The sequence below is a fragment of the Zonotrichia albicollis genome, chromosome 5 (genome assembly GCF_047830755.1).
Source record: "Zonotrichia albicollis isolate bZonAlb1 chromosome 5, bZonAlb1.hap1, whole genome shotgun sequence".
NCBI lineage: Eukaryota > Metazoa > Chordata > Aves > Passeriformes > Passerellidae > Zonotrichia > Zonotrichia albicollis.
Window position 1 is genome coordinate 42,302,887 of NC_133823.1, and position 19,246 is coordinate 42,322,132.

General features: G+C 39.6%; 1 protein-coding gene across 6 annotated transcripts in view; it reads right to left on the reverse strand.

The window, feature by feature from the left end:
• Positions 1–19,246, reverse strand: part of CRACD (capping protein inhibiting regulator of actin dynamics) — a 129,852-nt gene that overhangs the window by 82,324 nt on the left and 28,282 nt on the right. The gene's annotated exons all lie outside the window — the stretch shown is intronic.

Genomic DNA, 19,246 nt, shown 5'->3' on the forward strand with positions numbered 1-19,246 from the left:
CCTGGGTCACGTCAAAACTAAAGATTACAGAATTGGATTCATCCAACACAGTCTACTGCATAGATTTCCCTTGTAGTCAAAATACTTCACATTAAATTCTGCTATATTCTGTAAAATTGTGAAAATATTTCCCTGGTTTGGTTTGAGCGGAACCAGTGGGTTTGCTTCAGTGTGATAGTCATGGGCAGGAAAGGTGCTCCTGGCTGGCTCAATCAAAACAAAATCATCACAATTCCCTCTACCCAACTTGACAGTACTAACCCTTCCCATACTATAAAAAAGAAAGCTTGAAATCTTTCCCATACTATAAAAAAGAAAGTGTGAAAGAAGGCTTGAAAGTTCTTTTTTCACAAAATGAGCATGACACAGGCAATGGCAGCCAGATTTGCCCTACTCTGAAGATGTCTGGGACTTCTCTAACTATTATCTAGCAACTTGTTTCACAGTTCTTATGTGACCGTCCTTCTGGACACCCTCCTGAGTACCCCAAAAGCTATAATATGTCACCTCCTGTCGTCCAAGACCTGAACATAGCAAACAAACCATGCCACAATGACTGAAGACATTATTTTATCAAAGATGCTGGGATGCATCTCTTCCAGGTAAATACCAGCATATTCCTTCTAGACTTCTTAGGCTTTTTTGTTGCACTTTAATAGGTAAATACCTAGAATACAAGGAATTGGAAGAGGGTGCCAGACTTAATTAAATTTAACAGCTCTTAGAGTAACTGGAACAGAAGCTTAGTACATTTCTATACACATCTGTTTCATGCTATTAAATTAATAGATTTCCTAGCAAAAGAGGATACTTCACTGAATTACATTTTGATCAAGAAAACAACTGATTTTTCAATTATATTACAAAGAGAAAACTTTCTTGCCAGCTAATCAGTCACACAGCGTCTAGTTGAAGGCCTGTCACTACTGGTGTTCCCCAAGCTATCCATCAATGACTTGGATGAAGGGGCAGATGCCTCCTCAGCAAGTTTGGTGATGACACCAAGCTGGGAGGAGCAGCCAATACCCCAGAGTGCTGTGCAGCCCTTCAGAAGGGCCTGGCCAGGCTGGAGAGATGGGCAGGGAGGAAATCCAGCAAAGCCAAGTGTAGGGTCCTGCACCTGGGGAGGAGTGACCCCATGCACCAGGCTGGGATTGACCTGCTGGAAAGCAGCTGCACAGGGAAGGACCTGGGGGTTCTGGTGGACAGCAAACTGCCCACGAGCCAGCAGTGTGCCCATGGGGATGAGAGGGCCAATGGTGTCCTGGGGGGCATTAGGAAGGACAGTGCCAGCAGGCTGAGGGAGGTGATCCTGCCCCTCTACTCAGCCCTGGTGAGGCCACATCAGGAGTGCTGTGCCCAGCTCTGGGCTCCTCAGGGCAGGAGAGACATGGAGCTCCTGGAGCAGGTCCAGTGGAGGGCAACAAAGATGAGTGAGGGATTGGAGCATCTCTCTTGTGAGGAAAGGCTGAGGGAGCTGGGCCTGTTCACCCTGAAAAGGAGCTGACTGAGAAGGGAACCCATCAATGTCTGTAAGTGCCTGCAGGGAGGGTACCAGAGGAGGGATCCAGGCTCTTCTTGGCGTTGGCAGTAGCACAAGAGGCAGTGGGCAGAAACTGATCACAAGAAGTTCCACCAGAAGAGGAAGAATTTCTTTACAGTGTGGGTGACCAAGCACAGGAACAGATTGTTCAGAGAGGCTGTGTAGTCTCCCTCACTGGCGATACTTGGGAACGGTCTGGATACAATCCTATGCTCTGTGCTCTAGGATGAACCTGCTTGAAGCAGGGGGGTTGGACCACACGACACACTGTGGTGGCTCCTCACCTGATCCACTCTGTGACTTTATGAGTAAAGTTTCTTCCTACAGAGGTCAAGTGTTTTATTTCACTCAAAGCCAAACACCACTGAATGACCACTTTGCTCTAAATTCATCTTCAGTACTCGATAAAGGTTTTTAATTCCTCACAGGGAGACCACCTGCCATGGTTTAGGTATACCCGTGAAAAGGTATACTTAATGTATATGTATATACTTAATATATACTTGTACTTAATATTTTGATATATTGGTTATTGATAGCATACAAAGGTTAAACATCACAAACATATCTTGAACCTGGAGCATATCAAGACTTCTGATTTGAAGAAAATTGGTGATTCTGCATGAGGCAGATCCTCGGGTGACAAATCCTATCCTACACCCTGCAGCCCTGAGAGCAAGATCTAGCTAATTGTAACAGCACAAAAAAATGACATGCTCCGGGTCTATATACAAATTACAAGCTTTTTCACTAACAACTCAACCTATATCAAAAGGGAAGAGGAAGAAATGCAAAGATGCATGCACAGGTATTAATGTACTCACACAGTCCTGGGAGGGACTGGGCTGAGCAAATCCATTGCAGTAGTTAATTTGTGAGAGCTATATTTACGCCTTAATAGCATGAGTGATTAGTTTAAGCCTTTTGTTGATTAAAAAAAAACCTAAAAAACGATCTCTCAAATGCTTCCAGAAATTTTTATAGAAGAGAAATCAATCAAAATATTCATATAAGTAAGGTTCACAGTTGTAGCTTTTAACAGAATGAGAGACTGTTCCCTTAGGTGTCTTTAATTTATAAATTGCATCTTCCTGGTTGTATGGAATATCTTCTCCAGGCATGAAGTTATTAATGGAGACAGAACTTTGAAGAAGTGCTTTAGAAAGCTTTCTTGCCCCTGGAGACTTGTCCCAAGGGATTGCAGTAACCAAATGCATTAAGGAAGCAGTCAAATACTCTCCAAATGCAACCTGCATATTTCCAAAGAATTCAGTTGCAGCCAGAACTTTAGCTCACGTTCCTTGTGCCAGAAAAGCTTTGTCTCCTTGCCAGAATTAGCCACTTAATTTTGGAAATTTCACCACACAAAGGGAACGTGTGAAACTGCAAAGGAGGTGTTATTACCTCTATTCAACAATAACAGGCTGTGATAGATCCTTTCTCACCAAATTACTGTAGCTTTGCAGAGAATTTTAATTTGGAAGCAGCTATTTGGATCCTATGGGCAAATAAGATTTAGAATTGTAAATCCACAAAACCCTGAACAAATCTCAGATGTCGGCAAGCTACAAAGAAATGGCTTCCCTTGTCTAAGACTAGTCTTGTTAGACATTTTTTATTGTTTTACTTTGCTAAAATACAAATTATAGCTGCCATCTGGAGTGCAATGGAATAACTGTGATTGAGGGTAGTAACACACAAACAAATAGCTGTGACTCCTAAACCTAAGTCATTATAATGTAAACAAATTTTTGCCTGTTTTGACAAATGGTCATTGTTCAATATTTCCTTCACTGAGTCCATTCTCTTTTCCCTCACCAGCTGCTCACCTCAAACCTGGCAGACTCAATGCCTCCCCTTCACTGGAGTATGATTCAAAGTGTAGGCAACCTTCAGCAGAGAGATGGCAACAAGCCATAGGACAAGAAGGATGGAGCCTAGAGAAGGAAACCAAGAACATTCTACTTTTTAAAATGTTTTCTTCCCTTGCCTCCAAACCAGGAACCATAGAGCACACAAAGCAAATAAAAAAAGCCTTATGTAATTATGGACTTGTTCTGCTATTTAAAAGAAGAGTGAGGAAAAGAAATGAGCTGTTTCACAGACACAGTGAAGGGAACACAACAAGAATGTGCAGGTCAGGAGCTGGGTTTTAAAAGAACAGAAGGGAGCCTTAATATCTAGGCAGTGAAAATCTCTGCAGTACTGTCCACAGCTACATCACACAAATCCCTAGCGACAGGAGTAAAGTAGGGCTCTAGCATCAAGAGCACTGGTTTTAAGAGTACTTGGTTTAAATGTACTTGTTTTTTCCTCGTTATTCAGCATGCTACTCGCGTATCACTCACTCACAGAATCCACTCTAGCAAGAATTATTACATTTTCCAGATCTGCTTGTTCTGAGGGTTTGCCTGCAGAGCTGTCCTCACAAAAATCATTATTCTTGAACAGTTACATGAGAACAACATTTTAACGATGATCTTGGTAGCAAAACACCATTAAAATTTTTGCATATTAACTAGAGTCTGAAAAAGGTCTGGAAGCACATCTAAATGCCAGAGAATAAAGCAATGTTGGGAGAAAGCTCTGCTGAGAGCTCTCTGCTCCAGTGTAGTCCATGCACAGATCCACTTATACATTAGGAGAGGCTTGAGGATGCAACTGTTGATGTTCTCTTGGGAGAATATCTTCAGCAGTACCCTAATTACTATGCAGGACTAGTAAATCCTAAATGAATGTTCACAAACTATGATCTACAGGTATTGAAAGGGAATGTGGCTTTAGCTATTTCTTTTGTGAAGGCAGTAGAAGGAGCCATGACATCATGTCATGCCTCTTACAACATTTGAAATCTGGACTCTAGAGCAAGTAGACTTTCCATTTCTCCAGCATTTAAAAAAAAGGAGAAACCCCCTCTCTGTTGCCCAGATTTAATTACCCTTGAGTGAGCAGCCAGCTTCTTCTGAAACAATTCAAAATAATCCTCAGGACAGAACAGGTTGGGTGAAAAGGTCAACCAGGACGAGGAAAGTTGTACAAAGCCTTCTTGTCAAGAGAGTTTGTGCTAAATTAACTACAGACCAAGCAGGACAGAACCACACAGACTTCTAGGAGGGAACAAAACCTGTTTGAGACTTGCACCCAGTGTTCAAACACAGTTTGTTTTTAAACACTCCAACTTAAATCTCTATTTCATTCTGAAAACTGGTGGGGAAGGGAAGGTCACGGGCAAGAAACATGACATTCAAGGTAAAAGGTTTTGTATCTGCCCATAATAGATGAACTCTGCTTTCTGAGCTGAATTTTTCCCAAACACTGTTGCTAAAATACCTACCATTCAACTGTTTCCATAAGTGTTTTAATTTTTACTTATTTTCAATTTTAAGAAAGAGTAATTAAATTTTTCATTCAAAATCTTTCCCAAGAGTTTCTGTTGCCTTCATCTCCAGAGGTTACAAGATCATCTTGGCAGGAAGGAGATATTATCAATGTTCCTTATTTAGGCCAGTAGCAAGATACTTCTGTCACCTCACCCTGAATTAATTTTAGCCATCATGACAGGGGTACCTGGAAACAGCTCTTCAGGCAGAAATCCCCAAATGTATTTACAATGGGAAGGATTTAGCACAAGCACGTTCATCTCCTTTACTGGAAACAAAATAGGAATAGCAGCACTTAAAGACAATATGTAAGGGTATTTAAACAAGAATAGCTCCTGAGTGCAATAAATACTTCATGCTCCCATGAGCTACAAATCAGTTGCGGCCCACTGAACCATCTGCTCTCACAGCAGCTTCCAGCCTGCCTCTCTCACTGCACTGCAGTGTGGGTTGTGCTGCTCCCAGAAAGGATTTGGATTGAGCTAGATCAGATAAGGAGAGCCCTAAGTGGCTGGTGCATTTAAAACTGTTTTAAACTGCATGTCACATACTTGTCAAGTTACCGTGTTCTGTAATTGGAATTACCGAAGTGGAAAAGATAGCATGTAAACAGTTAAGGGAGTATTTGTGGGTTCCTCTAAATCTTGCTTATGATAAAGTCAGTTCTCCCTGCAACTGAAATAAACTGTCCTACTGTCTTCATTCCTGATGTGACCTTGCACAGCTTGGACAAGAACAGGGTCCTGCCTTATTCCATCACGTCTGAGATAACACTGCCGGAAATGTGACACAGAAACATCTTTGTGCCAAGCTGACTTGTGTGCTGTGCCAGATGTAGGGATCCAGCTCCTTTCAGCTTCCATGGAGCCTAGCAGAAAGTTAACGAAGATTAGTGACACTACAAGGCACTGGCATGCTTTTCCTTACATGGTTTTCTTAAGAAGATCGTGGCCAAGAATTCTCCCCAGACCCTGAGATATGACGTTGGCAGCTGCTGTAAAACGCTGTTTTAATAGGTGACAGGATCACCTGGAAAGCTGCTGTGGTGAGAGCACGGACCAGCCTGTGAGAGCAGGGACCTTATGCACCTCTGTGTGGCTCCTCTGGATGAGATGCTAGTTCATTGCTGTGGCATGACTCTGCTTGTGTGAGACGCTGAACGGTAAGGGAAGGACCTGGGGGGATCAGGGTGTGTGACATGACAGAGGCAGGAAGGCAGGACAGCAGTCAAGGCAGCACAAAAAGCAAGGCATGTGGATAAAATTCTTGTGGTCCCTGGTATCTAGCTAAGCATAAAAGGAACTTAGGTACTGTCTCAAAACTCCTGAGGTCAGAAAAATTGAGGACATTTATTTCAGATTAGCTGAGCTAAACAACTAAAACACCTGAACAATAGCTAAAACATCACAAAAATTTGTTCCAATTTATTACAACTTAGATTTAAGTACAAGATAGATATTGGCCTCTACTAGATGCTTTGCTGCCTTGTAGGGAAGTTGCCAGACCTTCTCATGGGTATAGCCTTCAGCCTGTTATTTCTCTTTTATATTTCAGAAGTGCAGAGGAGAAATAACTCTCTGACCCTCTGGTGTCTGAAGGATCCATTATCAAGACAGAATTAGACCAACAAACTTAACCCTTTAACATTAAATATTAAAAGGGTACTAGAATGCCGTCTTAGATGCCTTCAATGCTATAAATACATTATTTTGCACAAGAAGCCTGGACATTTCAACAATAAACCATTTCTAGGGGCATCTATACTTTCTTCTGCCATATTAACTATCACCTAAGACTCAGGAGGTCCTCCTGGGTAAAATCAAATATTTCATACGAGTCAGGAAGCTGCAATTCTACCAGAGCATCATGCAAATAAAACCAGAACAGGTATCGTTAATGGCTCCATTTCAGTGAATAACAGAGAAAACAATGTTTTCATCAAGGTGATGAATTTTTTATTATCTCTATGCTATGAAGTTTTTCAGTTCTAAGTAAAAAGAATAACATCTACTCTCTAGGCTGTAAAATCGTACAGCTAAAGCCTTGTCTCACAGCAGTATTAATTTTGGAGGGAGAGTGGGACAAAAACTGCATTTCCCAAGAGTTCCACCCAGTATTTTCAACCATCTACATACTGTTTGATATCAGGAAAATAAATGCTATTATCTGTTACTCTAAAAGAGGAATTTTAAGTACCCTGATGGCTAACACCAAAAAACAAATGAATTAAATATAAGCAAAATAAGAAAAAACAGCAAGTCTTTTAGGAACTCTGAACTTAACTGTTTGACCAGAAGATATCAGAAGAAAGTTTACACCTGGATTGTCACAGGTGTAAAATTAGGATGATGATAAGGATTTTTGCTTTTTGATAAACTACTAATTTTGTTGATTCATTAAAATTGAAAACTTGCACACCACTTTCTGCTGACAGTATGGAGAAGAATATGTTTTAGGTGTAATATTTTTTCTTTATACATCATTCTGTTCCTATTCCAACACCTAGCAAATGTCAGTACTCACAAACCTATCTTCATCTTGAGTCACTTAATATCTCATTTTCTAAGACAGAACAGTGTTCCTAAATAGTGATCCCTGAGCAATAAGGTTCTGGCGGTATCTCTGGCCAAAGAACATTGATGGCAGCAAGTAAAGGAATGTAAGGCATGTTTAGCAATACTGAGATGCTTTGCTCATGAGCCAGTGAACCACAGCATTTTTTAATGCCTGTGTCAGCACTTCAAACTTTTCAATGAAACTGTTGTTGTTTCACAACATTACCAATTTCCCCCCATACAAACAATTTGGAAAATGGAATGCCCATTACTGTCCTGATTACCTGCCTCATCACAGCCTGCTGGACACAGAGACATGTTATTTAGCATTTGATAACAGTACCTTAAAATACTCCATTGCAGCTCTGTCACTTTTGAAAATTCTTTTAAAAATATTCTTGTAGTAAGTCTTCATATAACAGCATGTAACTCTGAAGTGACAGATTTGTTCTCTTCTATATAAAGTAATCTACTGTGCTGCAGAGAAAGACAAGTCAGACTTCTCTGGGCTACTGAAGCCTTTCGAGGTCTGAGAGGTTGCTGTACCACAGCTGGGCAAAGGGCAGTGAGGGAACTCTGCATTAAAAAAAGCTGTGCAATTTTTCAAGCAGTGAGCTGGTTATGCAGGTCTATTTGATTTTCATGCATCCAATTCCATTGTCATTTGCACTCCTGAGCAAGTACACTTTGCACATTACCCATGGTATCTGTAAAGCCTCTGAGCAAACCAAGCTGAACCCATGTCTGGTAAAATGAACAACCCTTTAAAAGAATAATACATTTTCATTTAATCTCAGGATTCTAAATATCATGAGGTTAGCATATTTGATGCATTTCTGCTGTCCCTATGAATAAACTACAGGAAATTTTCAGCTATTCAGCTACATCTACTATGGCTGAACACCCCAAGGAAATTGAAAAACTGGAATCCAGAAACTGGGGATGAACCAAAACCCTGGATCAAACATTAGCTCTCATTTAAGCAGGGCCTTTTAGTTGAGAGAGTTTTATTTGTTAATCTGTGTTGAAACAGCCATTGACAGGACACCTTCCCAAGTGACAGACACTATATTTTAAAAGAGAAAGAAATAAAAATCAAATGCCAGAGAACAGATTCCCTGTTGAGTGGGCGTCAGCGCACAAGTGGCACAAGCCACTGCTTTGGAAGGGAACAGAGTGATCTTGTGGTAGCTAAAGATGTTCTGCTTACATATGTTGTCATGAGCAGCAAGAACATACAGCATTTATCTTCAGATTTCGATGGCACTTCAGCTGCCATGTTCTCCCAGCTCCAAACACATCTGCTGAGCACACCATCCAGGTTAGTGGCTGTCCAGAGTCAGTTATGAAACTCCAACCTGGCCACACACTAATCCTTAAATTGCAGGAAAGGATTACTAGCTAGGATGCATCTAAGCATTTAAAAGGTGAGACAGCAAGAAAGGAAGCAAATCTAATCCTCACATTAGCAGCCTAATTAATTTTAGGAGAGCACATCCTTATGTTGCTGCTGTGTCTCCTACACGAAGGCATCCTCTCCCATCCTACAAGGAGATACATTAGCATGGCCATATGTTTTGAGGAAGGCTTGTCAGCTGAGGCACAGAGCTGCTGCTTTGGCTTCTGGAACAGGGTACCTCCCTGCCAGCCAAAATCTTTGTGTGTGTGTCTGTTCTGCACCACACAGTGGGACAACGGCACAGAAACCCCAGACTCTGCAAAGTGGTGAAACTAAAGCAAACAGGGAATGGCAGAGAGCTTCTAGAAACACATCAGAGAGGTAGAAGCTGTAAGAGAAAAGATAATTTAAGATAATTGGCAGCTTGAATGAGAACTAGTATGTATCTGCTGGTCATGAGGAAAAAGTCAAATCCCCAAAACTTCCTGCCCTCCACCCACACCCCTCCAAGATATAAAACTGTAAGAATATGGGGGGGGAAGGAATGCACAATATATGGCAGCAAAATATTTGTAACCAGTTTCAAAACTGGAGTGAGATGTGTTCATGAAAAAAATGCATGTCATAATTGCCCATTACAGGAGTGCACTACAACTCAAAGGCTAAGGAAGGTAAAATGCCAAATTACTTCTACATAACACCATGAAAGTTGTGTATTGAAAACATATGAAAATTGAAAACAAACAAACAAAGAAATGAATCAGTCAGAAAATACAAGTATAAACATTCTTTAGCAAAGCTGGAATTTAAGTAGCACTCTAAATCAGCCCACTAGTAATCCCAACTACTTTGAATAAAAACATGTTATTTTCTTGGCAAAAACTACAAGAGTGGCAAAGCAGTGGCTCATGATGACAGTATTATAGTATGGCAAAAAGCTAAAACTTCTCTGCATGCAGCAACAAAACACTTTTGTGAGCAGGAAGAGAACCCTTCTGCAGTTGACCTCTCTGTCTTTATTCTTTTACCATTTACTGCTTAACACTAAAACAATTCATATTCTGCAGGTACTTGCTGCACTGTAGAACGTTTAAGGCCTAGTCTTGTTCTGACACTTATTTTGAGCCTCAAATAATTTATTCAGACAGTTTTTCTATTCTTCCCTTACCATCTAGGCTAAGCCACAGGATTCTTAACTCCTCCTGCAGAACTGGCTGGGCAAAAGTAGGCTTTTCCCATCTCCTGGGGCTCTATATCAGCCAGTATGTCATTCCCTAGAACACTCTGTTATTTGCTGTAATAACGTGAAAGAGAGCAAATGCATACAGGAGAAAGAATTTCACAGGGTACAGTCATGCAAATTCTATATTCTTCTCTATTTGTTTGAAGGCTAGAAAGGCAAGCTATTTTAAAGTGATAATTGACTTCTATTTCAGCCCTGTAAAGAAAAGAAATGTCATCCACTCTGGGTAATTAATTGCATTACATATTCCCATACACCCACATACATTTGGAGCAGGAAAACACAACTCTCTGACAGCTACACTGGCCTAAAAAATAAAAACTCAACAGAAACATTTAGAGATTTCAGATCATCCAGATGAAGCCAGACCCTGATTTTACTGACTAGTGCTGGAGGCAATAACCTTTAAGTAATATATTTCTTTCTATACATTTGGTGAGGGGCACAAACCAGTTTTTGCATTCTCACTTCACAGAGCTCAGTCCTAATGCATTTCTTTCTATACATTTGGTGAGGGGCACAAACCAGTTTTTGCATTCTCACTTCACAGAGCTCAGTCCTAATGCATTTCTTTCTATACATTTGGTGAGGGGCACAAATCAGTTTTTGCATCCTCACTTCACAGAGCTCAATCCTTAGACGTCATTGAGGTCCCTATACTTCAGTTAGAAAGAATATCAGCTGTTCTCTGTTTTGGGAGATTGCTGTCTCCAGACCACTGGAAAGTACTGCTCAGGAGAAAATAAAACAGAGTTTTTCACATCCAGAGTGAAGTAGGTCTTAATATTTCTTATGGCTAGAAAACAAGAATTGGAAATAGAAATATCAGTTAAAACATAAGCACATAAACTATGATGTCAGCTGTTGTGACAAAGCTGAACTCTCATCCCATGTGCTCTTCATCTTCCTTAATTTTTTAAATTTTAGATGTTGCTTAGGAGTGGATGTTACCACCATTTTCCTTTTCTCTGGATGAAAGGTCAGACCATCTTTTCTCAGGCCCTAACTTACCAAGTACAACTTCCTACTTCCTTTTGAACCATGACACTTCAGAAAGACACCCTGGCTAAATACCATTGTAAAATGCAGGTAATTTACCACATTGAAATATAAGTAAAAATGTGGTTCTGCAGGCAGTCCATGGAAAACACATGGTCCTCCACAGCAGCTGCTATCCTGCCTTCACACAGTGCTGCTATCCAGTGGAGCCAGGTCCAAAGGGGAGGACATGGAAAGGCCACAGCCCTGGAAGCGCTCACACATGTCAGCCTCTGGCCTCCCACTCCCTACAAGAGCCTTAGGTTCCTGCAAGTGCAAGGAGCAGTTCATCTGGCTGTTGAGAAGCAGAAGAGCAAAAGGGCATTAAATCCTGCAGCCCGTTTCCCTTCACTTGGTGCACAGACCCAGTCCATATGTTCTGTTCTTTCTGTAGGGCCAGTGGCAAACAGCTGCAGGTTCTCCCTGGCCACAGCTGCGAGCACCCAAAACATGCTGTAAGACTGATATGGACAAGCAGTAGCATCTAAATTTAGGTCTAACACTACTTCTTTGTAATTCTTTCTTTCTATAAATCAAGAAAATCTGGGGTTTGTTATTTGAATGAAAATATTAAAGCCAAAAAGCATACTAAAATTTTATGCAACAAATCAATCTTTTCTTCAAGGAAAGACACCTAGTCTCCAATCTCACCATTTTTGCAGCCAGATCTAAGAGAACATCATGGATACAGGAGGAATTCCTCAGTGTGGCAGAGTAGGACCCCATTCTGGGCAGTACCAGCACAGCACACCAGTGCTGCTGCCCAGCCTCTCTTCCACTGAACCCCTGTGCTGTGTTTCCCAAGTCAGCTGTGGCACAGATCACACTTTGTTTGCCTGCCTAAGGAAATCTCTCATGCCAGCTGACACATATAGACACCCCTCCTCTAATTCTTGAAAGTCTGTACTACATTTGATGAGAATCAAATCAAACATTAAGAATAAGAAAGACATCAAAATCCTGTGTCCCAGCATGAGGATGAAGCCCACAGAATTACATTCCCAAATAAGAGATGCAGATACAGGGATACAGGCTGCTGCTCAGAGACATCAGTGCCTTGGGGAAAATCATAACACACAAAAGAGGCTCACTGCTCAACACAGAGGATATAGCACAGTTTAAAACAAGCACCCCAAGAAGCTGGAAAGGAACCTATCACCAAGACAGATGCATTTGTAAGATGCATTTAGAAAATACATCTCCAGAGACAGATTTATGTAGATTTCAAGTATCCAATTTGAATCAAAAGTGTCAGATCTGAACAGAAGCCCAACACAAGACTTGCAGTGATACTTGTTCACCCATCTATGTATTATTTTACATTTGTTAGTACTGAAACAAATTGCTAAATCTCCACCAGAGCAGAACTGGATGAAAGCTGTAAGGCATTCTAGGACATAATAACAAGGATCAAAGCATCACATTTAGAGATGCAATGACTGTCACTTGTCTAAAAATCATCTGTAAGTGTAGCCTTGTAAGCAAATGAATGCAGACCAGGAAAACAAAACAGAAACAGGGAATGTTTAGGATTCATTTAGTTGCTGGCCATTATTAGTTTATGATGCCTTTTATATAACCCCACAAATTGTAAGGGCAGTTACAGGAAGGCATAACCTTTATTGGTCTATTTCTATTTTTAAAAGACATCTATATTTCATATCAATTTAAATATCCACTTAATTATTGCTATACAATGTCCCTAGCCAAATGCACCCTCATTTAGATGAAATTTTTGTTGTAGTTCATAATATTCCTTTTAAGCAGCAGTCATTTCCATTTGGTCTTAGCCTAAACATCTTCTCTGGAAGACAGCCCAATTAAGCAGATTTTCTTATTAAGCATGCCCCAGTTAAGTGATGTACATCACTATCAGCTCAGCTCCTTTATGATTTTCACATATTGAGCAGAGCACAGGGCACATTTTACATTGTTTTCAAACTAGTCTGTCCTTGCACAAAGTAAGTAGTGTTTACATCCATTTTAACAAAACAACATCAAAGGTGTGAAACCTAACCTAAATAGGAAGACTTCTATGTAGTCCTGTGGAGTTTTTTTTATGAAACCACCCAATTTCCCTTTTAAGTACTTTACTGCAGTGAGTCTCTGCAGAGAAGCTGACTTCTGACACCCCAGCACCCCCAGCAGCACATCTCTGTGGAAGTGGGAAGGGGCTCTCTTTCCCTGGCCATCTGGAAATCACCTTTATAACCCACTCTGTGCTTCAGCACCACATAAAACTTTTTAATATTTAATTTAATTAAGCTAAATTGCATTAAGTTAATTACTGCCTTTTTTTTCCTATGGGAAAGAGCAATTCAATGATAGCCCCATAGTAATTTCCTAAGGTTGTATTTCTGGCACTTGGCAAGGAATCTGAAACAAGTGTTGTACACGTGTCTTATTTTCACAAGAAGATTGCAATAAAACCAGCAACTCTTGCACATTATATTAGATTAGAATACCAACCCTTCTGCAGCAATGAAATTAAAAATAAATGCTGAAAAGGTAGTCTAATTAAAAGCTGTTACATGCTTTAAAGAGTTTCGATGTGTTCTGAGCATTCCTCAATACTGACCTAAAGACCTTATGTGTTGCTTCAGTGCAAAATTTGATTCTCTAAATCAACTACAGTCAAACAACTGGGATCATTTCACAATCCATGTATTTTAATTTTTTTAATGAATGTTGGAAATACTAAAGACGTTAAGCCATAAAACAATTTTCTGATTTGATTTTCCCATCAATTGCAAATAAAATGGTACTAGGAAAGAAAACCTGCCAGTATGAATAGTTGTTGTCCTCTGAAGTGTGTGCTAATTTCCAATTTAACATCATTATGTGGCTGTATTAATCCAGTTTTCTCATTTTATCATAATAGTTCAAGTTTTAATTCCAAACATTATTTGTGAGTTTGGAAAGGTGCAGCCCTTGTGCCAAAAAGTTAAATGAATTACTTTTGTACCATCAGAGGTTGAAACACAACCATCTGGTCCACCAAAATTGGTCTGAATTTTTCAGTATTCTTTAAATGGCACATGCTGAGAAAAAGCCTGCTCCAACTGAAGTAAGTGGCACAACGCCCACTAATTTATATAAAGCCAGGATTTCTTCCAGCATGTCCCAGTGAGAACATTTTGCTTTTCTGGACTATGCACAGATTTTGTACTGGATACAACTGTGTTGGTTGGGTGAGATTTTGGTTTTTTCCTCTCCACAGAAACAATAAAATCAATTTGTGAAGAAATATTCAAAGTGGACAGATTCAAACACTGGCAAAGCAGCATGTTTTCTTGCTGGTGTTTGAATAGCAGGAGATGGAAGATTATTCCCCTGAAGGTAAAGGGAAAGCATTGACAAAACACTGAGAAATCTATTTCCTTGGCGTAACACAGTATCTTATTGACTGTCAGCAAAGTGTGGAATTCAAGTTTCCTGAACTGGACAACCACTGTACCACACTTCTGGTAATATACTTCTTTTAAAATGTACACATCACACCAAAGGATCACAGTTTGTAAAAGAAAATTATATATCCTGGAGTAAGGCAGTGATATTTTCACAAGAAATGCTCTGCTAAGGAGTAATACCTGCAGTTGTTTCACTTAATTTAATTCTGGCTTTACTTTATGTACAGAGAAAATGCTGCAACTAGACAGCAAAAAGGTGAAGTGAGCAGTGCTTTCACATGCAGTGGCACCATTTCCAGAGACTTTATCTCATGCTCCACAGCAATGGGACAAAGCCAGGCAGCCCTGCTGGCACAAAAATATTTTGTGGAATCACAGTAAATAGACAAAGACAGTAACCTGTGATTTCCATGTTCAGTTATGGTTCATTACCCAAATATGTAGACTATTTAAAGGTTATTTATTTTACTGCTTATGCTAGAAATAAGGTAGCAGCTGCTCAGATGTCTATAAGCAGGCATACACACACACACACACATTTAGAAGTATATCTACACAAGTTGGATTGCTTTGTAAATAAGGTTACTCTGAATATTTTTAGATGCAAATCAATTCTATTTTCCACTCTACCAGTAGGATTAAATTTCTGACATTGATGAAATCCAAAGACTCTAAATTTAACTTGGTGATTCGAGAATGATTCATAATGAAACCCTTTTTTTTTCATAGCAGTGGGATGCCACCTGTTTTATTCTGCTTTATTCTGGAGACAGACATTAGAGTGCACCCATGATGAGTGGTAATAAAAGTGAGATTTTAGCAAGCCCACCAGGTAATGACGCTTCAGCCATGTTCTGGGGAAATTGGAGAGGCTAAAACTCTTAGCCAGAGGATTCCACACCTATTGCAGAAGCACAATGTGAAAGAGCTTATTTGTACAAGTGTACCTTTATAAAATTGATAATTTGTAAAAAAAAACCAGAACTGGGGGCTTTTCAGAAAAGAGAAAAATAAATATCAGGTTTTTACACATTAAAGAGCTACTGAATTTCTCTCAAAGATTAAAAAGAAGAAAAAAAAGAAGCTGAGTCTTGAGGAGTAATCTGACCTTTCTTTACAGTTGGGGTTCAAAAGTTCTTTACAACTTTTGTTGGGTTTTTTTTTTTAATTTTTGTTTTTGAATAAATATTTCTATTCCTGTTACAGGTCAAAAATTCCAAATGTATTTATCACAGTGTCACGAGTCTGAAGGCATTACTGAAGTGTCTCATAATGAATATGCCCACTGCTGCCTAGCAAGGGCATATGTGGAACATCTGTATGTCATCAACAAACACATTAATTAATTATATTAGTTTTCTGTTATCATACTTTAGATCTTTGAATCCAGGGCTTTTATGCACTAGGATTAAACATTTATTGTAATTTTTACTTCATTGGTAAAGATGAAAACCAAGAGAATTTTCCCTCAACCAAACAAAGTTTGACTCAAGCTGTTTTCCATGAGGAAAAAAGTTGAAACAGAGTTAAACAGAGATGCTTCTGTAAAATTTTCTTAATTGAAATAGACAACAGATATTTTTCCTGATAGTTTTACACATGATATTTCTCTGCAGACAGTTATCACACAGATTCAGAGAGTATGCTGAGTTGGAAGGGATCATCGAGTCCAGCTCCTGGTCCTGCTCACATACCTTAGCTGATGTTTATGATACTAGAAAATTCAGCCTATAATCAATCATGGAAAATAATAGTTTCCAGTCCCCCATCAATTAATTACATCATATAAAGAAAATGTATATTAATTTATAACCACTCTCTCTATATATATACATACACACCCCACTCATTTCTTAGGAACTGAAATTCTCCAAATGAATGCCTACTGTATGACACCAGTTTCCTATGCTTAATCAAGATATACAAGAAAATCTTCTCATGTAAAATATATGGCAGCCCTGAATAATTTAAAAAGGCTCAAGTGCCTCGCTCTCTTTGATATCTAAATATTGCCTGACAGAGGAAAATACAAAGAATGTCTCTCCCCCTCTTTGAAATTAAAAAAGTATCTTTAGTGGAACCTGAATCTTATTTAGACCAAACAATTTGAGGGAGGGAGGAGAGGGGGAGCTGCTCAGGCATTTTATGATTCTTCCCAGAAAAAACATTATGCTCCCAGAATTTTAAAGTAAGAGACACCTTTAGTACTGGTCCAGTCATGTAAATAGAAAGATACTGATAACTCTAGCCTGAAATGACAGAGTAGAAGGAAAATTAGGACATATTTAAATTAGTGTTTTTCTTATTACGGTATTGCACAGTATTCTATCCATATTGTATTTTTTCACTTAAATCTCAGTTCTAGGTTTTCTTCCATCTACTGTCACTATTTTTCATAACTGAAGAGCATGAGTATGTTAAATGTTAACAATTTGGGATTGCATTACACTTTTAATAGTAATCTGTGAAATAATTTACAGTGAATAATAATTTATTTAAAGTAATTTATTGAAGGTCAATAACCCATCATCCTCCCACCCTAAAGGTTCAGACCCTAAAGAGTCAAGAATGATTTTAAAGGGAGGGGTTTAAGTAATTTTGAAATGCTGCCACCTTCAAACCCTTTTTTTTTCCTCTGGGCAGGAACACCTTCCTCTAGACCAAGCTGTCCAAAACCTTGTTCAGCCTGGCCTTGAGCAGGAATGGGGCATCCACAACTTCTCTGGAAACCTGTTCCAATGCCTCACCACCCTGACATAAAAAAATTCTCCCCCATATCCATTCTAAGCCTACTCTCACTTCATAGCCATTCCCCATTGTTCTAACACCACATGCAGAACCATCACTACATGAAGAATCATCTGTATTATTTATTTTCCTAATAAGGATTTGTTTAAAAATAATTCAGTGTTTTTATCACTCTCTTGCCCTTCATAGGCTGATATATATCATTCAAAAACATTAAATAATAAACTAGAATCATCATGAATAAATGGCTACTAAGTGAAACATTTAATTACAGCTTTTAAAGGCAAAAGAAAAAATATTGTCCCTGGCTTATTAAAAAAAAAAGCCAAATTTATTCCTAGAAGTGCTGACAGAGTACTCTGAATTATGAACAGTTTGTTTTGAAACAGGAACTCTTAGAAGAGTAAGAATCTGACATTGAAGGAACATTTAAGTTCAATTTAAGGATGAGAAACTGGGCAAGCATTGTGACAAGGCAAGGTTCAGACAGCCTTCAGAACCAATTACATTGTAATCTGCATAGGCCTTTGCATCACTGAACCATCACATAGAAAAAAGGCAACAAACTCCTTCATACACACTGTTGACAGTCAATGGAGGCATCTTAAAGAAATCTCCAGAAAAGGAGAAATGTACAGAAAGGAAAAATGACACGTGCCACATAGGTCTGAATGCTCCTGCAGCACATGCTGGTGCTCTCTATATCCATTACACTTTTAGGATGGGAGCGTACCCAAAAACCAGAGCTGTGGTTCTGGTTCATTACTCCTAGCGGGGTGCAATGCAAGCTCAGAGCAGCACCTGCACGTAATGGTAACTCAGCAGAAGGGACACAGCTCATCACTTCCACTCAGGCACCAGCAGACCTGCTCAAAGGCACAGTCACTGCTCCAAAAGCAGCTCCAGAATTGTGAGAAAAGTCCCACATACAAGCAAAAGTCACTTGTAACCATTTTCAGACTTTTTAAAGCATTTCAGCACTAAATATTCCCTGACTGCTCTTAAATCCAGTCCCTGAGTGGCAATCCCAAACTCCCTGCTCCTGCTGTCCCGCCTCCCTCCCAGCAGAGAGCTGATGGGTGCAGGCAGTCGGCTGGGCCATGGCACAGGGGTGCCCCAAGGCTTCCAGCCCTGCAGGCACTGATCCCATCAACTCCAGGCAAAAATAAAAACCAGTGTTTGCCAAGGGTGGGCTCTTGTGCCAACACTGGGATGATGATCCCAAGGGAGCTGTAAGAGGCGGTATCTCCTCAGATAGTCTGCTCCAGATGGGCTGGCTCCCAACAGGTTCCCGAGGCTCTTGGCAAATTGTGCTTTCTCACAGAAGAAAACATGAGTGTGCTAGTTCTTAAAAACGTGACAGAATGCTGCCCCACCTAGTGGGAGCACCACTGTCCTCACCTCTGCTCGCCAGGCAGACAATGAGAACTTTTATAAGGACACATTGTGTATTTCTAATAGTTTGTTAAAAATATCATGATGAGCAGATGTGGGAAGGATTCCACAAGTGGTTTAAATTAAAACATGCTGAGAACCTAAAAGCTTAGAAAAGCCTTTAATGGAGGGGAAAGTATGAAATAAATGCTTCTTAAATGTTTTAAACATCTTAAATGTCTTCATGTGCAAATACTAACTTATTGTCTATTAAATTATGTCACCCAAATGTAATTGGAGAAGGAACCTCTAGCATAAAAAGATAAACCTTCTATCTTTAACGCAATAATTATTCCATGTTTATTGGCTAGAAACCAGATACATTCTCATGTTTACTACAAATTACAGGTAAAAATATCTTTTTTAGCTATTTGAGTTGGTACCATTTGCCTGTTCCAAGCTTTCAAAAATTTTATCTGCTGAAAACAAAAGACTAAAACTCTGTCAGTTCTATACAAGTAATAGAGAGCTGACTCCCATCCTTCATTTTTATCTC